This window comes from Mustela nivalis (assembly GCF_964662115.1).
Source record: "Mustela nivalis genome assembly, chromosome: 9".
NCBI classification, from domain to species: Eukaryota; Metazoa; Chordata; class Mammalia; order Carnivora; family Mustelidae; genus Mustela; species Mustela nivalis.
Window position 1 is genome coordinate 47943368 of NC_139028.1, and position 26224 is coordinate 47969591.

Here is a 26224-nt window from a genome sequence, read left to right on the forward strand (position 1 = left end):
TCGAGCCACAGTTGAATTCTAACTTCTGAAGGCATTTCTGTGGTGTCTTTTCTCACTAGCCCTCCTGTCAGGTTTTAGTAGATGTAACACAATAAAGCAGAAATTCCCTTTGCTGTTTTCTATTAGGTGTGTTTGTTTGGCTCTGTGAAGTTATGTGCAGCTGTGAGCGTTAAATGCAATAAAATGAGAGCGACTCTTTAAGTTTATTTCTTTCACGTATAGAAGTTAAGAGATAAGCAGTTTGATTCTTCTCTGGTGACCCTGTAACATTAGGGTCTCAGAGACGCCATCTCTTTGCAGTTCATTTCTCTGCAACCCCCAGATGTCGCACTCATCCACATAGGCCAAAACGGGAGCTACAGTTCCTGCCATCATGTCTGTATTTCAAGGATGTAAGCAAAGAAGGGTTTAAAAAAAAAGAAAAAAAGATTATAAATAATTTATTGAATTTGTTACAGAACACTTCTGTCTTATTGGTTAGCATACTGTTACCTAGAGACTCTACTTAGAAAATATGAAATGGAAACTTTATTCTTGATGACCATGTAACCAACTAAAATCTAGATATTTTATTCTAGGGGAAAAGGGGAAAATACTAGGAGATTGTGCCCAACATAGGTCATGAATAAAAATACTTAATCAGGCAATGTGTTTATCAGTCTTCTTTTAATAGTTCACTATTGTTAAAATATTTGTCCCTTCCACAATATTTATTAAACATCTGCTATGTGCTGGATATCATGCTTGGCTCTAGGAATACAGAATTGAATTACTTACCACTACCACCCTTGATGATTTTATATTCTAGTGCTAATTATGCTATTATTCACTATATAATTACATAGGTCAGTCTTTAGGGATTATTTACCTTCTATTTTTTTTAATTAAACAAATTAGACATTAAATTATTCATACTATTGGAATACCTATTTTCTTTGATTTTCTCTCTTCTGCATTCTACATCCATTGGTAGAAATTTCAAAAGAAAAATAAATGTTTAGTCCCCTTATTTAAAGAAATGTTGATTCCTCTACCTCTCTGGCTGAAAAGTGCACACAAGAACGCTGCCAAGAAGCCTGGAGGGATTAAATTCATTATCTTGATGAATTTATTAAGCTTCAGATATGGCCCTTTGCTGGCTCAGCACATTGATTTTATCAGCATACCAGGAGTATATTAATATCTCAGAGGTAGAAACACTTTAAGCAAGCTCCTAAGACACTTATAAATTCAGAGTTGTGAATGATTAATTCACTGAGAAATGGAAATGCCATAGGAACAACATTTGCACCCCTCATAATCACCCATTTTTTTTCTCACCCTAGGTAGGCTTATATAAGCTGTCATGTCATACTCTGAATGTCAACTTCTCTTTCCATAAGATGTAATTATCACAGGTACCATATAAAGTTCAGGTTTATATGACCAAGAATTGTATTTGATCTGACACACCAAAGTGGGTAATGAGTGCTGCTAATGACAAGCCACAATTACAAAAGCTGGACAGATTTCTCCTTTACCTAATGCATAAAAGGAAAAACAAAATAAAAACATTGCACCTGTATTAGGGTGCATTAATTAATACAAAACCAGGTGTGTGTGTGTGTGTGCATGTGTGTGACAGAGAGAGAAAGGATTCATGGAGTCCTGTCGCCAAAATGACGACCTGCCTCCATCTTCCCCCAAAGACTGACAGCTATCCCAGACCAAAAGCAGCTCTTGGGAAACTTTTAGCAAGTCACTGCAGCAACAAAAAAAGACCTGAGAATGACTGCTAAGAAGGTAATCCTACTAGAAGGAAGACCATTTCACTTACCTGCAGTCATCCTGTTCTCCAAGGCAGCATTGCACTGTGCTAAAAGGGAATTTCTCAGCTAAAAAGAGCTCCCTCGATTAGAAACAGAAGAGAGGGTTGGGTGGCAGTTTCCTCAGACTTTCAGGGCATCACATGAAGGTCTCACCTCGGTTTCATTCCAGCAAAGCTGAGCACTACGGAGAGATCTAGGAATAAGATGAAAAGCAGGGGCTAACAACAGCGGTCACATAGTGGGAGCTATGGAGCTTCATGGATCTGCTCTGCAGCCAGCCCTGCAGATTTTGCCACTTTAATGGCTAGCAAATGCCTTGGACCCCCTACAGATTTCAACAATTTTTGCCCCAAGGGCATTCACATTTGTGGGAACCAGCCACCCAGATCCTTCCATTCCCTCTCTCTCTTTTCCCTCACAAGAGCCCAGGTCCTAGCCCAGGCGCCTGTGCAGGTGCTCAGGTACAAACTGCCAGCCTAGGTCCCTACAATGGGACCCCTACAGCTATGTGCAGATGAGGCTGGCCATTCCAGCTGTGCACATACAGAGCATCAGCCAGCACTGAGCATTCTGCTTTGCTCAGCTTACTAACTTAAATGTTAATTTCATCCAAGGACACACTCATAAATATATTCTATGCTAACATTAGAATATTTGACCAAATTATTTGGACACCTGGTGGCACAAGTCAAATTTGATGCATAAAATTCACCATCACAAGTAGCTGTGAAGGGATAGTGTAAAATAAAAACAACACAAGGGCCATCAGTGTGACTGGTCTGAGTCTCCCACTTTCGTTTACTGCTTATTCCCTGACAGTAGGATTTAAGTCTTGTTCCCTCTTCCATCACTAGCACCTACATGGGTCCTGGCACATGAAGTGTTCAAAGGTTATATTAAAAAAGATGTTATAAAATGACTTGGCATCTTGATTAAGATAGGAAAAAGTATGGCTCCTCTGAAATAAGGTCATATAATCATAGTGCATAGACTTAGATGTGAAGATAAGAGCCAAAGATGAAAAAAGGTAAGATATGGAAACATGTTAGCAGAATTAAAAATCATCTCAAATAGTTAGAAGGCTCAAGTATGTATTAGCTGTATATAAAATTATATATAGGTAAACTAAAAATCTTAAAATACTGAATATATGTTTGAATTTTCCTCTGAGAGATACATAATCAATAGGAAAAACATATGTGGAATTGTCAGTAATAAATGCAAAACGCAGGGTTAATCCTAGGTATTTACCCTTAATAAGGCTAAGATTTAATAAAAAGTGAGAATGTGTGTGAGAATGATTTGGTAATAATGAGTGTTGACAGTTTCAAACTTCCTTAATTAAAGATTCTGAATTCGTGAACAAGGAAAAGTTCTAAATCCTCACTTAATATGGTAGAGGGCTGTCTTACTCCATTCAGTGTGCCATAATACAATATCATAGAGACTGCAGCATACAAACAGCCTGTATTAATTTCTCGTGGTTCCAGAGGCTGGGAAGTCCAAGATCAAGACAACTGGTAGACTGGTGTCAGGTGAGAATTTACTCTTGGTCCATGGACAGCCATCTTCTTACTGTGCACTCAGATGACAAGGCTGAAAAAGCTCTCTGAGGCCTCTTTTATAAAAGCACTAATTCATTAATGGAGACTCCACACTTATGACCTAATCACCTCCAAGAAGATCCCACATTCTAATACTATCACATTGGGGATTAGTATTTCAAGGTATGAATTTTGGGGGGACATAACATGCAGTCCATAGTAAGAGTCAAGACATATGATTCAAGAATTGACCTCCGTAAATTTAGGGTAGCATTTACATACAGTCTTCCTCTCACACTGGGACGCCATTGTTCTGAGGGCAATTCCAATGTGAGTCACAGGAGGTCTCCTATAACAGTGATCTGCTTTCCTGGGATAACCTGCAGTTGCTGTTAATTGCGCCATAATATTTCTGAGTGTTATGAAAGGAAATTTGTTTTGAAGGTAGAAGCGTGTAATTTTTGCTAGGGGAGACACAGACTGTAATCCATTTGATTATTTAATCTTGGGCAAATTACTCAATTTCTCAGCTCTTCAGTTTTCTTTTCTATAGAACACAAAACAATAAATTACCTCATGAAACTGCATTGTAGAGCAAAGTAGACAATGTTTTTAAAGCTCTTTACATAAAACCTAGTACATTCAAAATATTAACAATACCGATGAAGATGGTGATGATAAAAGAAAGCATTTTTCTGCTAAGACTGCCTCTGTGCTTGTCCCTTGAGATATTTTTCTGCCCATTTTGAGGCTGTTGGTATTTTTTTAATTTTTAAAATGTTGGCAGTGGCTAGTCGCCCAATGCCTTCCTGTGGTCTATATCTGATTTCAAAGGGAGCGATGCATATTAAATTTTTTTCACTGGTAAGTGTCTTCATTTTCTCTTCCTTTCTGGGGGTGTCTGTGTTTTCTTTCCTTCATGCTCCCTCTCCCTCTCTATGGGCCAGTGAGATGCTTATTGTTTTAGTTAAAGAGCATGCTTTCCCTTTGTTTATCCTAAAATGACTGACAGATTTTCTCCTTTGTCGTGACTACTTACCATATAGTCATGATAGTTAGGATTTTGTTGATTTGTTCTTGTTTCTTCTGTTTAATTGTGATAGATTTGTAAACTTGATTTCATAGACTATTATAGGGCGTGTGAATCCAGACAAAAGTGAGGTACATGCAGTAAAATGTCGGGATATCTCACAGATTATGAGGTAGGCACTGAGATAACAAGTAATTAATTGTAACATTAATTCCATTGTAATCCTGTGATGACAGATGATAGTACTCAAAACAAGCTGTCTGCAGATGTCTCCACCATTCACTTTTCTTACCCAATAAATGAGGGTAACATTTTCCCAAGTAACCTTGGGGACTTGATGTGAGCATCTAATAAGGAAATAAAAAACTCTTTGAAAAGAATAAAGCACTTTTGTTGAGTTTGGGGAATTGTTAATTATTGATGTTGTTAAACCTAATTAGGAACTAACCTTAAATAATTTATCTAATTCTATACATTATGTTCCTTGAAATCTCTGCCATTCTCTCAACAACTCATATAATTTGTTTTATAACTGAAGCAAAATTTTTTTCACACTATAATTTAAAATTCTTGCTATGAATAACATTTTCTTTGAATACAAATTGGCCTTTGAAGTCAAGACTCAATATGAGTGATTGCTGCTTGGCATTGTTTTAAATATTCATTTGAAAATCACATGTAGTAGTCAAACTTGCCCATGTTTTTACTCTCTGATTAATGAATTTTAAGTGATAAATCTTAATTTATTTTACCTATTAACGCATGAACCTATAAAGATATGTAGTATATTTCTTATGTATAATTTCACAGCTCCTCTAATAGTCACAATTTTCTGAAGATTCCAAAAGTGATAAGGTCTGCTTATACTATTTCTAAGGATGAGATATGATTATTTACTTTAAATTTATTTAGACTTTTTTAAAAAAGTAATCACTTTCTTAAGTCAATATTTTCTTAATTTAATTCAAGTTATGTACAAGGAAATCCATTTCTCCATCACTCACCATATTCACAATTCCAGTGAATTTTGGTAATTTCAAAAAATCCAAATCTTCCTGTTTTGAAAATTGCATCTCTGCATTTCTAACAAGCTCCCAGATGATGTCAGTAGCTTCTGATCCACCAGGAATACCAGACCTAAGAAATAACACCTATGAAATTAGAACCTAAAACTTCATACTCTCATTTCAAATATCCTTGCTGAATTACTACAATACTCTTCTACTTCAGACTGGGGTGGGGGGGTCTGGGAGGATTAGGGTAAATCCCAGTAAGTTAATGATAGCCTAATAGGCAAAAGAAGAACTCTGTCCATTAATTGAAAAACAATAATAATAACAAGTTAGTGACTATTTTTGACTAAACTGATTCGGATTTAATTAACTAGAAACTCAAAAGGACCTGTGTTTCAGTACTTTGTCTTTAGGACACATTAAAACAAACAAAATCAACTTTTAGGTGATGTCTGAGATAGTCCCTACTCCGTCCAATCTCTCTCTTTTGGTTCAACGTATACTTCATGTAACAATGAGATCTGGCTTCGGTGATGATGATTCTGGAACATCAATTAGTTCTTCAAATGTCAAAAATATAATTGAGGGAATCCATAATAAATAGGATTGTGTAATCACTTTTTATAGAGTATATCTTTCAAGGTCAAGGGATGGATATGTATATATATATAATCATGTACATGTATATGTTAGATATTGATATAAATAGATTATATTATATGACACTTATAATGTTTTATAGTACCATTCCAAGTGTTAATATGCATTAAATTACTTAATCTTTTAACCTATGAGTTAGGACTGTGATGAATGTACTCGAGGATGAGTACACAGAGGCCTCACTTAACAGGAACTCTGATTTCTAAGGTATAGGCTTTGTCTGGCAGTGGTATGTGTGAGCCTCATGCTAAAGCTGAATCTGGTAATATTTTTAAAAACTATGTACTGGAACTGATGGCTGCTGCCATTTGTGGAGAAATGCCCACAGTAACAACAAGAAAAATAGTAGAGAAAATGCTGTCCTCCCCTACTTCTACCTCTCAGTCACACTGTAAGGCAAAGCCCTGGTAGTTCTCTGAAAACAAAAGTGCAACCTGTAGCAGCCCAGGTCCAGCATGAGAGAACTGAGTAAAAGTGAATAATTTTGGAATTAGGAGATAGTGGCTAAGTAACTGGCATCTTAGGGTAATGACTATAAGAATATTAAAGAATGGGAGTGACCTGGGTAACTCAGGCCATTAAATGTCTATCTGTAGCTCAGGTCATGATCTCAGGGTCCAGGGATTGAGTCCTACCTCAGCTCTCTGATCATTGGGGATTCTGCTTCTCCCTGCCTCTGCTTCAACCCCTGCCTCCCCACTTGTGCTCTCTGCTCTCTCTTGTGCTCTCTCTCTCAAATTAATAAAATCTTAAGGATTATTAAAGAATGTATAAGTTTCAAGATAAATTTATGTAAGCTTATATAGCAGAATAAGAATAATAAAAATTATAATAAAAATACTTTTTCAGAGAAACAAGAATAAAGAGAAGTAAAATGCAGGAGAAGCAGATCGGTTTTAATCCCTCTTCTATTTGTTTTCTAACACATCAGTTGCATGTTAATATTACTTGGACTATATTCATTTGACAGAATAAAATGGTTAGGATGGATGACAACCTAAACTACACATTGCATGGATATGCATTTAAACTATATATTGTATACTTTCAATATAAGGACATATAAGGATTGAAAGCAAAATTATGGTCAAAAAAAAACCCAAAAAGGTCTCACTAATATTAACCCAAAAACCTTTATGGCAATATTACTATAAGTGAAAATATGTTTTAAGTCAATAAGCACTAGCGATAAGACAGGGTGTATGTCATAATATTGCATGACCAATGCAATGGGAAGATTAAAAGAACTTCTAAATATCCCTCTATCCATCTATACATATATGCCTATATAACAAAACTCTTAAACATATAAAACACATTTCATTTATTCTTCTCCTAATAAAACAAGATGGGATTGGGAGGGAGACAAACCATAAGTGACTCTTAATCTCACAAAACAAACTGAGGGTTGCTGGGGGGAGGGGGTTGGGAGAAGGGGGGTGGGATTATGGACATTGGGGAGGGTATGTGCTTTGGTGAGTGCTGTGAAGTGTGTAAACCTGGTGATTCACAGACCTGTACCCCTGGGGATAAAAATATATGTTTATAAAAAATAAAAAATAAAAAAAATATATAAAACACAAATAAAAAAATTAGAAAAATTTACATAGTGGAAGATCTTAATATATCCATTTTAATTATGGATACCTCAAGCAGATGTAAAATCAAAAACCTATAGAAAATTTTAAGGCAATTAATACATTTCATTATAGAAAGTGCTACAGAGAAGAAAAAGCTCTACAGAAGAGTTGCAGAATAGTTTTTTAAAAGATTTTACTTATTTTAGAGAGAGAAGGTATGTACTGGGGAAGGGGCAGAGGGGGAGGAAGAGAGCAAATCCCAAGCAGACTGTGCACTGAGCATGGATCCCAGTGGGGACCCCTATCTCATGACTCATGAGATCATGGCTTGAGCCAAAACCAAGAGTCAGAGATTTAACTGACTGAGCTACCCGGCACCCCATGTTGCAGAATATTGTTAAATTAAGTTGGAGGGATTATCAAATTGATAACAAGTCAGGTCATAAAATAGTCACAACAGTTTTTAAATGAGTTAAATTATATAGATTGCTTTCTGAATAGAGTAAAAGTTACAATAAATAATAAAAGATAACAAGGAAATACTCAAATGTTTGGAAATTGAACAATATATATCTAGACACTATATAAATCAAAGAACAATTCTAGAGTTCAGAATGACAATTCTCAAGGTTCTAGCCGGGCTCAAAAAAGGCATGGAAGATATTAGAGAAACCCTCTCGAGAGATATAAAAGCCCTTTCTGGAGAAATAAAAGAACTAAAATCTAACCAAGTTGAAATAAAAAAATCTATTAATGAGGTGCAAAGAACAATTCTAATGGAAATGTATTTTGATAATGAAATATCAAAAAATTCGTGGGTTTCAAATAAAGTCGGGTTTAGAGAGAAATTTGTAGTTATAAAAAAAAGGGTTGAAGACTGAAAATCTATAATCAGAAGAAGCTGGACAACTTTATGAGAAAAGGGAAGAAACCATGATATAGAAAACAAACTTGTAATAGAGAATATCAACAAATACAAAAGTTATTTGACTAAACTTGTAACCCAACAGAAAAAAGTGGAAGACCATGGTTGGAAGAAAATGATGACTTGAATACTGATTCTAAAATCATTAAAAAGATAATGGGAGGGGGAAAAAAAGATAATGGGAGAGTATTACTTTAATGTAAAACTTCAACATAGCAAAATTTAAATTTCGATGCAATTGTTGAATGACTAGAAAAATACATTGTCAAAAATGATCAAGAAAGATTAGAAAATCTAAATAAATATTATAGCAATGGAATCTGTAACTAAGAACTTACCACAACGTTATCTCCAGGCCTAGGTGGCTTCATCAGTAAATTCCTTAAGCTTTTATAGAGTAAATCAGTCTTATCAGAGTACTTTAGAAAATGGAAAAAAGACCTCAAACCTCCTTTCATAAACCTTTCATAAAACTTATAAAGATATTACAAGAAAGGAAAACTATTCCGTGAATTCTAAACAAAGCGCTACCAAATCAAATTCAAGAAATACATTAAAAGAATAATATATCCCAGCCACGTTGTTAATTCCTGAAAAAAATAATTTTTTTTTTAAACCTTCATTAACCAGTTAGTATGAGGAACAGGATTCTTGAAAGATGGCGGAGTGGGAGGTACCAGGAAACCGTCTCCCAACCTCTACAACAATTGCACTGGCAGAATCTTTATGTTGTAACAATTTTGGAAGTCTGGCGCCTACTGAAGCTTATGACTTAACAGAAAAAGACTTGGAGGCAAATCGTGACTGATGTCCCGCAATTTCAGCTCTTAGCTCTGTAGCAGCTACCTACCCCAGCCCCCACATAGACAGCTGTGCACATGTTCCTGGAAGAGCTTAAACATAGCTTTTAGGAACAAGAGTAGGCAAAAAGGTCTTTCCTCAGAATTTTGAAGATCTGTTTTCTGATCGCTGATTGCTCCTTCTGATCACAGCCTTCTTTGTGGATATAACTTCTCATTCCTTTAGAATGATCTGTGAGTGAGTGGAATTGGTGAATAATATGGTAAATGTATAAGAAACTACCAAACTAGTTTCCACCTCATTAGAATACTTTACACAATCCCCACCAACGTGTGAGGATTCCCAGTTGCAGTACATCTTTGCCAATACTTGGCATTATTGTACTTTTATTTTAGTGTAAAGTAGTGATTAATTGCGGTCTTAATTTGTATTTCTTCTGTTACTAATGATAGTGTGATATTTACATATGCTTATTGAACATACATCATAAATATATTTCCTTTTTGATATAGGAGTTCAAATCATTTGTACATTTTATGGGGTTATTGTTTTTTTCCTGTTTTTGGACTTCTCTTGATTATGAATTGCATTTTTTCTGTTTCTTTCCATGTCTCATTTCATGTGTACCAGACATTAATTATGACATAATTTAAAGGTACTGTGTCCATTGTTTTCCTCTGAAAGTTTCTGAGTTGTATTAGGCAGTTCAATAATGGCTGATGGGCTTACATTGTGTAATGTTGGTTTTACACTTTGTCAGGATAAATTTGCAGCAAATCCAAGTCACTGTAATCAGATTCAAACTCCAGACTTGGTCTTTCCTTAGATCATCTGAGTTTGCCTTGAGAACTTGTTGGTGGTGGTGGTGGGGGGTGTTTAGAGTAGCTTGTACTCCTGAGAGCATCCTTATTCCTAAAGGTAAGCCTTTCTTGTGTCTCGGTTTTTTCCTAGTGTTAAGGAATTCTGTCTTAATGGGGGCAGGTCTCTGCTGTTACAAATTCTGTCCTATAATGCAACTGCTTTCTACTAAGCCTTGCATAGTCTCACTCTGTGTATGCAAACCTAGACTTCAGCTATGGGGGTAGAGGGACCCTCCTGTCCAGTTCTCTGCTTCACTAATCCCAGCTCCGTCAGTAGCTACAAAGTCTGATTTTTCATCCTTCACAGCAGAACTACTGTCCTACTAGGGTTCCATCTTGCTATAGACATTTAGAAATACTGTGCAGACAGAAAGATGATCATAAGACTTACCTCAAGAGTTCCCATTCTCTCAGGGACTGCTTTCTTGGGCTTCCCTGTATAATTCCTGGTGCATTCATTATCCCTACATTTTCCTCATGTTATGATGTCTGAAAAATTTCAGGGCCCCAATTCAGGAGATAGGCAAACTTCTTAAGAAATTACATTCTTGGAGTAGAGTTTTCTTCCAGCATCCTAAATGTAGCCTCTCTAATATGCTATCCTCTTCCAGTGTCTCACATTTATGAATGCTAACTATATTCCAGTGGATTATCTCAGTTTGTTGAGACATGATGTAATATTATAAAAATATACAAAAATTTGAAAATCATGTTCTTTAGATAGTAGATTTATTTGATTTTCCAAGACTAATTCCTAAATGCCCAAGTCCTAGTGCAGTAGAATATGATGAAAATGCTGAGAGTCAGTTCCACAAAATGTAAAATACTTAAATATATTGGAACACAAATTAATTTTACAGTCCTTTACACAACAACATCCACCATTATGTCCTTCTTATGATTTGCAGATGAAAACTAGGTTTCCATTTTACTCTGTGATAAGTGGCTGCCTTTATCTGAGAATGCAAATCAATGTGTTCATATGTGTAAGAAAATACTGATGCAACTTTTGACAGAAACCAAAAGCCTAATTTACACTTCAGAAATATTGCACCCTTAGGCAATCGTTTTAGGAGTTAGCAGCTACAGAATCTATAGAGTTTGTAAAACTTCTGGCTATAAATATAACTTTATTTTGAAAAATAAGTGATAAAAAGAGATTTCTGTACCCAGAACTATATTTCTTATACTCTCTGTCAAGCAAGTAATCTTCCTGGTGCTGAGTCAGCAGGACATTTATTTTGGTAAGTTATACAAAGTACATTAATTTTCACCAAATCCTTAAACCTAATTCGGGTATTTATATAATTAATATATATATATATATATATATATATATACATATATATATATTATCCTATTACATGGTAGTGTAAATTTCCTCTAATGATATTACGCCTCAGAATTCACTTTGGTGGATCAGTGTAAAAATCAGTTGTATCTTTTTATCATCCTGCCTTATGTGAAGTATATTGTCCTCAAGGGACTGCAGGATTTTACAGTATCCAAACCATCATTTTCTTGTTCACTGAAAATACACAGAATAGCATTTCCTGCAGCCATAAGTAGGCCCAAACTTCCCTGTTGGGTCCCAGAGGATGCAAGCCAGTTTGGATGAATTAACTGTGAGTTGAGAGAGCACCATGGGTAATGACCAGAAAAGATCTCACAAGCAAGGAAAATGTGCATTGCCAAGATTAGAAACACTTTCACCTCCTGGGCTTGGCTTGCAAAGTCAGCTTGAATCTCTGGGGACTCAAAAGGAGGTTTTGTTTGTTTGCTTCTCTTGAGAAAATTGGTTTCTCATTTATAAGAGAATGGGTACCAAAAGGGTTATAAAATAGGCCAATGTACTTTGGAATTGCTTTAACAGCTCAAATTTGGGGGGACTTGAATACAGCTGTTAATCAAACCCCAAATCTATGTATATACTCCTATGTCTAATAAATTCCATATACAAAAATGCTGGTTAAGAGAGGTTTCCTCCTCTATATTCTTAACTACCCTCTTGTGAAGACTTGATCTACAATCAACAACATTATGAGCTTGTTTTCTCTTAGTTGTATTCATTCTTCCCAGGAACAACAAAATTAATATAAAAGCAGGTGAGAATGCAATACTAAGGAAAAAATTTTCCTTCAATAGCTTGATTCTTTGCTCATCTTACAGTCTCATCTAGACTTAGTCTGATCAACCAAAATTTATATTGCACTCGCCTAATCTCCCAGCCATGTGTCCCCAACAAGCTTCTTATCAACACATGAAGATAGGCCACGCTCAGGGATAATAAACCTATTTTAATAACATTACTTTCGACAACTATTTGTACATGTATTTAAAGGTAACTTTACCTACTCTTTTTCCCACCTAACACTTATTGTATTAAAGCTAAAAACTCATTTATTATATTTACTGTTTTAGTCTTACAATATAAGCTTCACCAGGAGGAACTTTTGTCTGTTCATTAATTATTGAGAGAGTTCTGCATGGCCCATTTTCAGTTTTTTCTTTGCTGTTTTGTTTGGTTGAGTGAGTGAGTGGAAGAAGGGGCACAGGAGAAGGGATAGAGACCTATTAAGCAGGCTCCACCCTGAGATTATGACCTGAGGCAAAATCAAGAGTTGGCCACCCAACCAACAGAGCCACCCAGGTGCTCCAGGTCATTTTCATTTCTACACTTCTTATAAGCCGAGGCACTGTAGCCTTTTGATCTGGAATATTTTTTTTCAGGGATTTTTGTATAGCAAACAGTCCTGGAAGATATCATAGATAGCATCTTCCTTGAAAATGGAAGGCGAGTTTTTGTTTATTTGTTTCCCAATATAATAAGTATAGTATCTCCCAGCAGGTCAAAAGTTGGGCATGTTTGCTAGCATCCTGTTGTAAAAGATTGGAGTTGACTGAATTTGGGCTTTCGCAGGAGTAATGCAAACCCACTGTGTGCACGGATTGCTCTGAAGCCATTCCCTGCCTCTCTGTATGTCTTTAGGACTAAGGGAGCTGGTGCCAGCACACATTTATATTGCCTGCTATTCTAGAAATAATAAATTCCTTTGTCTTTGGTCCAGGAGTTCTTCTTTGTCCACATCTATGAAATCATGACAGATTAACTGATTAGCTTCCAAGTAGGGAAAATATCTCAGACCCTTCACAGTTGGCATTAATGTAACCCAAACACCTATAAAAGTGTATACTTCACTGAGGGTACTAAATAAATGTATGTGTGTTAATGGATGTGTGGGTGAATAGAAAGAACTACAACACTTATCTGGATATATAATAGTATTTATGAAATGATAGACCTTGAAAGTCATAATTTTTGAGCCAAAATTTATATGTCAACATGATTGAAGTATTGTAGAATAGAATGGTTTAGAGTTTGGGTTGTTATATCAAACAAACATTGCAGTTCTAGAGGCACTTCTTAGTCTCTGTGTGAACTTGGGGGGAAAAAATCCTAATTACTCAATCCTAATTTCCCATTTGTAAATTAGAAGAAAAAATAATATAGTGCCTATACTGTTGTTGAGTTTGATGAGCTAATACAATAATACAATAAGTCTCTTGAAATTTATTACATGGCTATTTTGCCCAGACTCTTTCTGAGTCATCCTTATTCTATGAATAATGTTATTTGCAGAGAGATCACAAGTAGGCAGAGAGGCAGGAAGAGAAAGAGAGGGAGAAGCATGCTCCTTGCTGAGCAGAGAGCCCAATTTGGGGCTCGATCCTAGGACCCCGAGACCGTGACCTGAGCTGAAGGCAGAGGCTTAACCCACTGAGCCACCCAGATGCCCCTCTAACACACTTCAGATTCATAAAACTTCTTGCATCTGCAGCTCACTCTTTCCTCTTTCTGAAAACAAAACAAAACAAAACTTCAGTCCTTAATATAGGAAGTATTGCTTCTGCTTTATTCTTTATCCTTTTCCCTTCTCTTCCTTCTCTTCCTTTCTCTGCATCCTCTCTGTCCTTCATATACAAGATCATATCCTAGAAATTCAGATACACATATCACTGACTCTTTAAAAGCAGCATCCTCAGTAGGTCTCCTTTAGTGTACATAGCATTTTGTGTTTCTGTGCTTCATCCCCATTATTTTCACATGTCCCATCTTGCAGTGCCTTCCTCATCTGTGTCTAACAACTGTTAAACACTGTAAATTCTCACTTTTTTTATTGTTGTACCTTCCTGTTCTAGAAATTTCCTCTTCAAAAAAAATGTTTCCCATTCTCTAACAGATTTTTGACACTTTTATTTCTGTTAACACATTCAAAATAGTTATTTTAAAATCTCTGTGTAATAATCCTTTATTTCAAGACCTTAATGATTTGTCTTTTCTTTTTGCTTGGATTTTGGCTTCATCTCCTATCCTTCAGTGCCTGATTATTTTTGTTTGAGTGATGAACATTGCATTTTCTTAGATATAGTTGGGGGGAGGGAGACTAGAGGCTATGTATAATGTTATCTTCAGAGAAAATTTACATTTGTTTCTGGCAGATGGCTAGAGGCACTAGCCATTTGGATCACATAAATATAATCTCAGGGAATAAGGTAATGTAAATTTTTGCGTTTAGTCCTTAAGGGTAGTTCTATTTGTATCTCTTTCTTAATCCTATAATGTATCCATTTGGTGTTTCTGTCCAGAGTGCTTGTGATTTCCCATGACATTCTCCCAATGATAACCTTCAACTCTACTTTTTGTCCTTAGACATTCAAGACTATTAGCATTCTTCCCCTTCCTTGGTTCACAGATGCTTTCCTGGAATGCACCGATACCTTAGAGACAATATGGTCCCGTATGTACCAAAAGCAACATTTCTATGTGTCCTTCATTGTGTGTCATTTCTATATGGCATTCATTTCTATGCGTCCTTTCATTGCCTTGTTAGTTTTCCAGTGCCTTCAAACAGATCTTTACATTCTCAGCTTCTATATGTGTTTTCAGTAGATGAGTTGCAATTAGTGGAATTCCAGCAGACTCAATTTTTCCATTTTTAGAACTTGTTCTCTATATGGAGCTAAGCAGACCAGCAACTAATTAAATCAGGGATCTTTTAAAAATACAAATTACGTATTTACACGTACATGCATTTACACATACGTATTTACAAATATGTATATATATATTTGTGTATGAGTTACTGTATTACCTGGAATAATATTTAAAATGCATTCCATTATATAAGATAGACAAAAAAAAATTTTTGAAAAAACTTCTGGAATAATTAGATTTTCTATTCACACCTATAACCAATCTTGAGAATACAGATTGGTTGAGAAGCTTGAGAATACAATCTTGAGAATCAATCTTGAGAATACAGAGAAACTGTTGGAAGTAGAAAAATGTCAAGTTAAGGAGTAAGGGGTAGAAGGATCAACTTCCAGAGCTTTTAGGAAGGAACAAAATGGTGCACTGAAGGTAGTCCTAAAATTTTAGGTAACTCTGGGTTATCCCGACGAAACAAATATGTGCTGGTTTTACGATAATTTCTTCATCTAGCAGATCATAGAGAATGAAGTAAAGGGGGTTGAGAGGGAGAGAATCAATCATGAAATGTGAGAGCCTGATGGATGAGGGGTCTGCTGAACAAAGTGGAGAGGAACAAGGAAGACAAACCAGGACCACTTGTTTGATCTGCCTAAGGCAGGCAGCTTTGCTCTTACCTGAATTATTATACTCAGAGGGCATAATAGGCTCTCTTTCCACTACATTTGACTGTGGATACAAACTGATAGAATAGTGTAACAGATAAATCTTCATCTCCTCTAAAGCCTCAGTGTCTTGCCAGAGCACTTCCTTTTTTATTTCAGAAACATTTTTTTGTCTATTTTATTAGAGTTAAGAGTACTTAACAGTCTTTAAATCATAATTTGCTTTCCATGCCACTGACTGTGACTTCTGCCCTAAATACAAGCAAAACTAAAAATCCAACTCACTGACTAAATCATTTAAAGACTACAGTAGATAGTTTTTATATAGCAAATGATGTCAAAATTGCTGTCTAAAATATGGACTGACTTTTAAAGTATTAGTAGAGAGCAGTCTTTCTCAGTGAACTAAGGAGGAAGTCATATTTTCAATTTTCAGTAATGTTTTAAAAACGTATTCCTTGACAAAAATTCTCTTTTAAGAACTTGGCCAAATTACTTCAAGGATGTTTTATGTATTATCTTATACATGTGAAAGGTAATTCCCTTCCCTTCAACTGTTTGATACTTTAAGTATAATGCTGCCCTCCACTGCATTATTGAGATACAACTGATACATAACATTGTGTAAATATAAGGTGTACAATGTGCTAATTTGATACACTTATACGTTGTAAAATTAGCAGGTCCATCATCTCCTATAAAGGTCATTGTGTGTGTGGTGAGAATATTTGAGATCTTACTTAGCAGCTTTCAAATATATAGTTCAATACTGTTGACTATAGTTACTATGCTGTGAATTAGATGCCCAGAAATTTTTCATCTTCTAATAGTAAATTTGTACCCTTTGACCAGCACCTCCCCATTTCCCCCACACTCTAGCCTCTGGCAACCTTTAATCTCTCTCTGTTTCTAGGAGTTCAGCTCTTTTAGATTCCACATAAAAGAGATCTAACAGTATTTGTCTTTTTTTGACTTATTTCATTTAGCATAATGCCTTCAAGAGCAGTTCTCAGAAATACTCATCAGAAATACTGACCTGTTGTTTTTTGTAGTGTCCTTATTTTGTTTTGGTATCAAGGTAATGCTGGCCTTATAAAATAAGCATGAATGTATTCCCTTCTCTCCAATTTTTTTGAAGAGTTAGAAGAATTGATATTATTTTTTCTTTAAATGTTTGGTAGAATTCACCCACGAAACCATGATCCTAGTCTTTTCTTTGGGGAAGGTTTTTGACTACTGATTCAATCTCATTACTCATTACTGATCTGTTCAGATTTTCTACATGACTCAGTCTTAGTAAGGTATCTATTTCTAGCAGTTTATTTCTTGATTGGCTGGTACTTAATTGTTCATAGTAGCCTTTTATCATATTTTATTATAATATGATATAATATATATTATATTATATTATAATATATTATATTATATTATGATATTTTATGATATTTGATTTTTGTGACATTAGTTGTAATGTATCCTCTTTGATTTCTGATTTGAGTCTTTTTTTCTTAGTGTCACTGGAGATTTGTCAGCTTTAAAACAAAAAAAAACACCAACTTAGTTCCATTGATCTTTTGTCTTTTTTGTCTGTTTCATTTAATTCCATTCCAGTCCATGTTTTTTTCTTCCTTCTGCTAGCATTGGGCTTTGTTTTTCTATAAAGTTCCTTGAGGTATAAAGTTAGTGATTAAGATTTTTGTTTTTTCTTAATGCAGGCTTTTATTACTATACACTTTCTTCTTAAAACCGCTTGGTCAACATCCCATAGGTTTTAATATGTTGTGCTTCCAGACCGATTTGCTAACAGCCTCCCTTTTCCTTTCCCAAGGGCTATGCTAAAGTTTGTGGGTCTTCCTGGCCCACAGGTTCAAGCCAGTTTTCTGAACGTGCTGTCCAACTGTCTACCAAACCTCCCTCTCATTGCAGTCGGGATTGTGTGCAGGGAGTGTGCTATGGGTTAGAAGAGTTGTGGATTAGGCATCTCAAGCACTGGATAGGCCAGTTTAGGAAGTCAGGGGCATCCCAGTGGCTTGTGTGTAAGTTTCCTAATGGAGTTCATGACACACTTATTAGTAAGATCTGCATGCCTTTGACACATTTCTGAGTCATGGCTGCTCTTCTCCCAGCCACTCTCATCCCATTTCTCAAACTCCACCACTTTCATGTAGCTTTTAGTTCAGTACTCTGAATGGGGGGAGTGGGGGAGAGAAAAAGGGGCCTTTTTGACAGCAGGCCTAACATCTGGGAAAACCTAGTGCTCCCATATACACCTTCATGTTCCTTCACTCCTGATGGCTCCTGTGCTGCCTTTTGGGAGGGGTGACATAGTTAAAGTCAAACTGTTCCTCTTACCTTCTCAAATGCACCCAGGCTCAATTTTTTTTTTTTTTTTTCCTTCAGTGGGGGTACTGGAATTTCACTGGATGCTGGGTTTCCACAAAGGTTCTCTTGTATGTTGGTGGTTGTCTAAGTCAGTGTTCTCCAGGGGCTTCCAGACTGCAGCTAAGAGAGGCTGGAGCTGCTCCACAGGCTACTTCAGGGTCTGTAGCTGGTACCAAAATCTGTCTGCCTATTGTTCAGTGCATGCGTGGGCAAGACTCTAAGTCCCGAGTCTGTGGTGTTGGATCCCACAGATTCCACGAAGGGCACTTCTGTCCATGGAAGGATCCCAAATTTAATTGTCATTGTCAAGTGGAGGATATGTTGGAAGACGACCTACTCAGCCATCTTGCTTGATATATTGCTTTTTTTTTTTAATTTTATCAATTCCTTTTCTTTTCATGACTTATGAAACTGAATGAATTTTATTTAAGAAACTTTCAGAAACTCACAGAATACTTTTTAATCAAGAAAAATATTTTAGATATGAATATTTATATACATACTGTTCAACAACTCAAGCTCGGCATCTAGAGTGCCTCACATTAAGTACACCTTCTGTTTAATTCATGCAGTATAAGTGCACACTCGCTGAATTGCTTAAACTAATTAAGCCCAAGGCATAGATTCAATTTCCATATAGGCCAGCGCTCAAAAGGAGTGCAATCTTCTTCTAATGTTTCCTGTGTCCCTTTTCTTTCTTTTTTCTTTTTTTAAATGTATAAGCATATCCTTTTACTTTTTCTTCCCTCTTTTGCTTCCTCTTTGCCTCCTACATAGATTTCATAAGTTTCCTATACTTTATAAGACATTTTTTTGGATTCCCCAAATATTCACCTACATATAACAAAAATAAGTTCATCCACTTTAATTTTTTTGTTCTCAATACTTTTGCTTCATTACCTTCTACCCTCCTCACTGTGGATTATATATATAACATGTATATAATATATATAGTATATATAAAACATGCACAAGTTATATGTATATATGTATACATACATAGGCACATAATTAGCACATCCTGTTTTATCTGAATAATTACATATTTGTCTGACATTCAGGGTAGGTTATAAAAACATACAAATAGAGACAGGAATTTAAAGTCATTTAGAATAGATTGACCATTAAGAAGAAACATGAGTAAGTTTTCAGATCTGTTTTATTGAGTCCTAAATCAGGAAATACCAAATATTTTTCTATTTTGTCTTTTTATAGAAAAGTCTTTGCTAATTTATATACATTAAGTAATTTTATATATCCAATAACAAATGACCTTTATTGACAAGTATACAATGAAAACATCAGGGAAAGTCTTGAAAAATTTGAATTGAAGCCACTGTTACTTCAGGAAGAGATTTGAGATGTTTGTTTTAACTATAAAGTCTGGAGCTATATAAGTCAGGAGCTATATACGTAGTTACTGAGTATGGCTGCCTGTGAAGTACAGCTTCTTATTGAATCCATATTTAAGTTTTCTATCCATGAATATGCAGTAAAGAAGAAGAGTCTCAAGATATCTTTCTTAGGCTATATTTTTCTATTGGACACATTCAGCACGTTTCAAAAGATATGCATATTTGGCTTACACTATTTTGTGAACATATTGGTGGATTATGAAATAGATAAGCTTCACAGACTGTTTCCTTCCCAGTCTTAGTGAAGTGGCGACAGTTTTTAAATAAGCTAATAATATGCACTTCTATTTTTATCCTTCTGAACACATGACCTTTGTTTCAGTTGACCTATACTACCTCTTCCTGGAGTGTGGATTAAATTTTGTTACAGAAGTCATGAAGAGAGAGAAAAGTAGTATTTTTCTGTTGACATTCAAAAATAAAATTTGGAATAAAAGCTAAGCTATTGGTTTGAGAAAGTGCATTTTAGTGTTCTAAATGGAGTTTTCTCCACTTAGTGATCAAGAGAAGTTTCAAATTAGGCAGTCTTTTAATACCTATTTAAGGGTACCTATTTTTCCACTTAAGTCTTACACAGAAAGTTTACAGTTAAGGGAAGGAAAAATTGAGTTAGAGAAAAAGAGAACTTGAGCAAAAGGAGCCCTTCTTTTCTGGCTCCAGAGAATTGTGAAAAGAAAACGTTACCAGTAATGATCTTGTTTCCTTTGAGGACAGAATACCCTGGTCCCAACCCAGGATACAGCCACATAAACTAGTCTTTAGTATACTTCTCCCCTTTCTTTCCTGAAAATTTGGTGGAAGGGAGAGGGGAGATGGGTAATTCAGAGGAAAATATGAAAATTCCTCTCTCAATTAACTATGCCTTAGGAATTCTTATGTATCCCATGAAGAGGTTGTAACCTTAGGGCAGCAGGTAGTCATTTGTCTCATAGCTTTCTAAAATAAATAATCAGCATCCCCGCCTCCCCTCCCCCCACACACACCAAATTCCTCAATAATGCACTAAGTAGGTCTCTGGAATGATACATGAAAAGTTCTGTAATGAAATGAAAACAAAGGAGGGTTGGAGTTTACTCAAATATATTGAGAAAAGTGCACCTTGGAACTCATAGCCAAGGCAAAATAAAATGGGAAATTATAATTGAAAAGGAAGAAAAATTAAAATATGAAGCCAAAGGCCTAGGTGATAGGAATACAAATAACACATAACTAGTTCAGCATCACTATTTAGCATTTAACTTATAAAAGCAGAGCTCATAAAAACAATCAATATCCCAGAGTCACTAGAATTGAATTATGCCTTAATCAACAGCTCTCCCTCTCTCATCCAATTTGATTAAAGCTCTGCAACTGTATTGGCTGTTTTAGAATTAGAGATTATATGCCTCATACTTAAAATGCATTGATTTAAAGAAAGCCCAGCTACATAGCTTCAGTGCCTAATAGCTTCACCTATAACAATCTCCAGATCTCAACCACATGGAAGAGTCATAGAATTAGTGACAGATAATTCCGAAACTTTCCCTTCAGAAGAACCATTCAAACACAATATAGTTTTATGCAATCAATACAACAAAAATTGTTGAAATATGGTTAATATCTTTAGAATCTAAGTCTGAGTCAGAACCCTGGAGGATTCCTAGGACCCCATAGGGGAGATGAGGACTTTAATGGCTTAAAAGTACCCAACAAAATGTCTGGAAATATAGTTTCAGAATGAAGCATTACCTATTTTGAATTCAAAATATATAAAAATAAGTTTAACATAACTTCAAGTGTATCACATTGAATTTCATGCACATTTTTTAGTCATGAAAACAACATAAATATGTTTCAATGGAGATTTCTAATTTCTATGGACTCATCCAAGTGCAGTGCAAAAATGTAATTTTTGTATTCTAATATATCCCTAAGGATGAACATATGCAAATGTGACCAACACATTCCTTGCCCATGTGAAACTCCTAGCCTGGTAGACTTGCTTATAATACCTAAAAAGGAGGTAATAATATAATTCTGTAGTCTATTTTCCTATCTGCGATGGACCCTCACCTCTCCTTGCATGTGCTTATTACAAGATCAGCATTTACATTATGAAGCTGAAAGAATGCCTATCGTTGTAGTGTCACTGAGATGTCATCTGATTGTTCTTAGCCCCCATAGATGTTAAGTAAATGAATCCTCCCATACACAGAAGAATACATGACAGAAAACAAGAACTTTGAAAGGCCCTCTGAAAATTTCTATGGGACTTAAACTGTCGACTTCCTGGGTTGTGCTTCAGGAGTTGTGGGTACTGACACTAGGTGCTAAATTTATCTCCTTTAATTTTTTATGTATATCCTTATGGCATAATTTACAAAAATTCATAAACTGTTCTGCATTACTGAAGATTGTGGAGAAAATATATAACAGTTATTATTAGGACAAATTCTTACTCTATCACTTAACCATTTAACACCATATTTGTAATGGTCCTTCGTTTTTCAAACTGTTTCAATTTTGTCAACTCCCCCATGTCCCTTTTCTCACCATTTAGCTCTTTACAAGTTACCTTACTGTGGATACTGGACAGAACATACCTAGTATCATTTGCGTCAGTATTGTGATTGTGTGTGTCTGTATGTGTGCGCACGCACATGCGTGTGAGCACACACGCCCCCATGTCTGTTCACACAGGGCAGAGGGGAGGCATGTTTGACGTCCCAATACTCAGTGGTTACAATATAACTCAAGTTCCAATTTTTTTTGGAATCAGATTGGTAAGCTGTATTTCTCTAGGAACTTGTACATTTTCAAATTTGTTGACATAAATATTTTCTTAAAAGTTTAAGTTATATATTCTTCTTCTGCCCACTTAAGCCCCATCTTGCATCACCACTTCCTCATATCAGGGAGATCATATGATAGTTGTCTTTCTCTGCTTGACTTATTTCGCTAAGCATGATACGCTCTAGTTCCATCCATGTTGTCGCAAATGGCAAGATTTCATTTCTTTTGATGGCTGCATAGTATTCCATTGTGTTTATATACCACATTTTCTTGATTCATTCATCTGTTGATGGACATCTAGGTTCTTTCCATAGTTTGGCTATTGTGGACATTGCTGCTATAAACATTCGGGTGCACGTGCCCCTTTGGATCACTATGTTTGTATCTCGAGGGTAAATACCCAGTAGTGCAATTGCTGGGTCATAGGGCAGATGGAATTGGGAGGGAGACAAACCATAAGTGACTGTTAATCTCACAAAACAAACTGAGGGTTGCTGGGGGGAGGGGGTTTGGGAGAAGGGGGTGGGATTATGGACATTGGGGAGGGTATGTGCTTTGGTGAGTGCTGTGAAGTGTGTAAACCTGGTGATTCACAGACCTGTACCCCTGGGGATAAAAATATATGTTTATAAAAAATAAAAAATTAAAAAAAAAAAAAGAAGAAGGCAATCCCATCACAGGCTACAATATGCATGAACCTCGAGGAAATCACACTAAGCAAAATAAACCAGCCACAAACGGAAAAAAAAAAAAAAAAAAAAAAAAAAAACCAAGATTACCTAGAGATCCCCAGGAAACTATAAATTTTCAATAATGAAACAAGCAATCCAAGTGGTCTGATGTTACAGAAAGAGTGTGTGTCAAGATTTTAAGAGGTATTGTCCATGCAACATCAGTGGCTACAAGCATTAGCAGAGCCTCACCAAATTTGAATGTGGATTGATTATCCACCAGACCATAGAGGACTATTGTGCCAATGAAAAACACTGCAATTTTGATACTTTGATAAATTTTCCCCAGTGATCCCGGTTTTTCTTTCTTTTTCTTTTTCTTTTCTTTTCTTTTCTTTTTTTTTTTTTTCCAGTTGTTGACAGAAAGATGAACCAAGGCTGACTACTAATAACATACCATTACGGCAACCACTTGGCATAGAATTGGACTATGGAGTATATCTAATATATCCCATTAATGTAAACCAGGAAAAATGCTCCTATACTTTTGTTCAACCGTCCTGAAGGTTTGCTACTAATTAGATTCTATAGAGCCAAGCTACATCCTCAGAATCAAGCCTTTTATGTTCCCTTTACTGATTTAGCTAAATCAGAACCTTCATTTTCATCAAAGGTTTATCATAGAGCCATGTTACTGTCTGCTTCTAACATTTTCTCTATAAATCTGACAAGACAGCAAAGAATAATGTTGAAACACACTGAGTGTTTGGACCAGAAGAGATAGGCTCTAAAATCTGAGATAGTTCTCAGTGGCCTATAGAAGTTACAAAAGTCCACAGATGAAAGAAGTTTCATATTTCAGGGTTCATTTTTATTTTTTTGGCAAAAACAAGATGCAGACCATGAGGGATGAGAGGTGTTGAACTGTAATGCTCAGAAAATGCATTTGTCATAATGTGTTTTCCATCCATGTGGCACATATTGTGCTGCTGCGTTTCTGAGTTTTATTATTTAATTGAGCCACATTAGTGATATTGTATAAGACACCTAAAGATTCCAGTGATTTAACCAAGACATAAGGTTCAGCCAGTGGAGTTTCCTAGTCCTATATCAGAAAATTAAATAAAATGGAATTTGGTTTGTAAGTCCTTTACTTTAAAATTTTGCTTTCACCCTAAACTTAATTACACAAGCACACTGTATATTACTCACCTAATTTCTAGTATTTTTTATCCTAATATAGACGCTATTTGAATTCTTTAAAACTTGGTTAAACAATTGATCTTTAGTTTATAAAACTATCCATGATGATTTTACACAGAATTTCATGGGAACTTATATTCATTGTTATGAATATTTATTCTTTAATACATAATTTGCAAATAAAGGAATGGGTTACTAATAGAAGCAGTAGGGGTCAAAAAGATGAAAGGGAAATTATTGAAATAAAAACAATACAATTGTTGATTTATGAAAAATATTTTAACGTATTGAGGTTATCAATATTTTTCGTTTACACTGGGAAGCAAATGATACAAACCCAGCAACTCTCAACATCAAAACTTAACAACTAGTGAATTTAGGTGTCTTGGCCACTGCACACAGGGCTTACTTGAGCCTTCTGGTCCTGAAATCTGTACCATTTCCATTTTACTGTGGACTACTGCTCAGACCATCTGATTTTATAACTTGACAAGTGTGACAAAACGGAGCTATTAATAGTTTTGAATGCCTACTCACTTGGTATCCCATAGTCAAGTGTTTTTTTCTCTACTGTGTTCTTGTAACACAAAAAGATCTGTTTATGGAAGGTTATAAAACACCTTGCTACAGAGGGCATGGCCTTATCTGAAGTCCCAGGGTCCTGCATTGTGACTATGCCCTCCAGAACTTTCTCTGAGTTCTAGATTGCATCTCTTTCTACCACCAACACTTCTGACGTTCTAGGTTCTGTGAATCCTATGTCCCGAGAAGAAGGGCTGATTGGATTGTGGCCATGTCTACTATAGTGCCGTTCTCTTGGCTCCACTTAAGCTGAAAGCCTCCTGTGCCAATATTCCTGGAATACATTGCCTCCTGAATGCAAAAAAAGCTACCAGGCACAATGCTGTTTTCTTACTACTGCAAAATGTAGTCATTTATCTTTTACTTTGATGAGAGTATCCTGATCACTGCACCCATAAAAATTGATAGCAGTTCTCACTGATGGCCAGTCTATGAATCTTCACAGGTTTTCTCTTCCACTTTGTCTTACAAAGTCTTCGATTGTACTAGTCACCTTGCTTCTCTTTTCAATCTGCATACTATTGTCAGTGTACACATAAGTGTGATTTCTCTGATCCCACACACAGTTGATTGAGATGATCTAGGTCTCTTTAGATTATTTAACACAGAATGAAAGTATAAACAGCCGTGAGACAAAAGTATAAGAGAATAATTTCCATACCATGTAGATGCAAACTGTTTCTTTTCTTTTTTTTTAATTTTTTAATTTTTTATAAACAAGTATTTTTATCCCCAGGGGTACAGGTCTGTGAATCAGCACTCACCAAAGCACATACCCTCCCCAATGTCCATAACCCCACCCCCCCTTCTCCCAACCCCCCTCCCCCGAACAACCCTCAGTTTGTTTTGTAAGATTAAGAGTCACTTATGGTTTGTCTCCCTCCCAATCCCATCTTGTTTCATTGATGCAAACTGTTTCTGATGCCATTTTGATTGTAGTGAGAAATACATTTGCTAAATTAATAGCCACATACCATGGGCTGCTGTACCTGGTCTAACAATTACAGTACATGCAGCAGAACAGTTGTGATCAGAGATTCTACCTTATTACATCAGTGGTACTCTGTGTCCATTCTCTAGGATCCATTTGGTTTCTGTGAGGGCCAGGATGGCACATAAAATGGATAAATTCTAGGCTCCACCAACTATGATTGGTTTAGGTCTTCTTATGGTATCATTAGTCTCTGTCATTCTGGCCTATGTTGATGTCTGTGCATGTTGAGTAAGGGCATTTAGAAGTTTTATTTTGACATTCCTTATAATAATAGATCTTACTCCATAAACCTGGTATCTGATGATCTAAAATTAGAGTTACTCCACCTG

The 26224-nt window shown here is 35.9% G+C and overlaps 1 long non-coding RNA gene across 1 annotated transcript; it reads right to left on the reverse strand.

Moving 5' to 3' along the window:
• Positions 1 to 227: 227 nt before the first annotated feature.
• Positions 228 to 24982, reverse strand: LOC309840462. The gene is made up of 4 exons (XR_014298611.1): positions 24857 to 24982; positions 5387 to 5519; positions 1817 to 2001; positions 228 to 377 (listed from the first exon to the last, which is right to left on the reverse strand). It is a non-coding gene; the product is annotated as an uncharacterized lncRNA (long non-coding RNA).
• Between the last annotated feature and the right edge of the window lie 1242 nt (positions 24983 to 26224).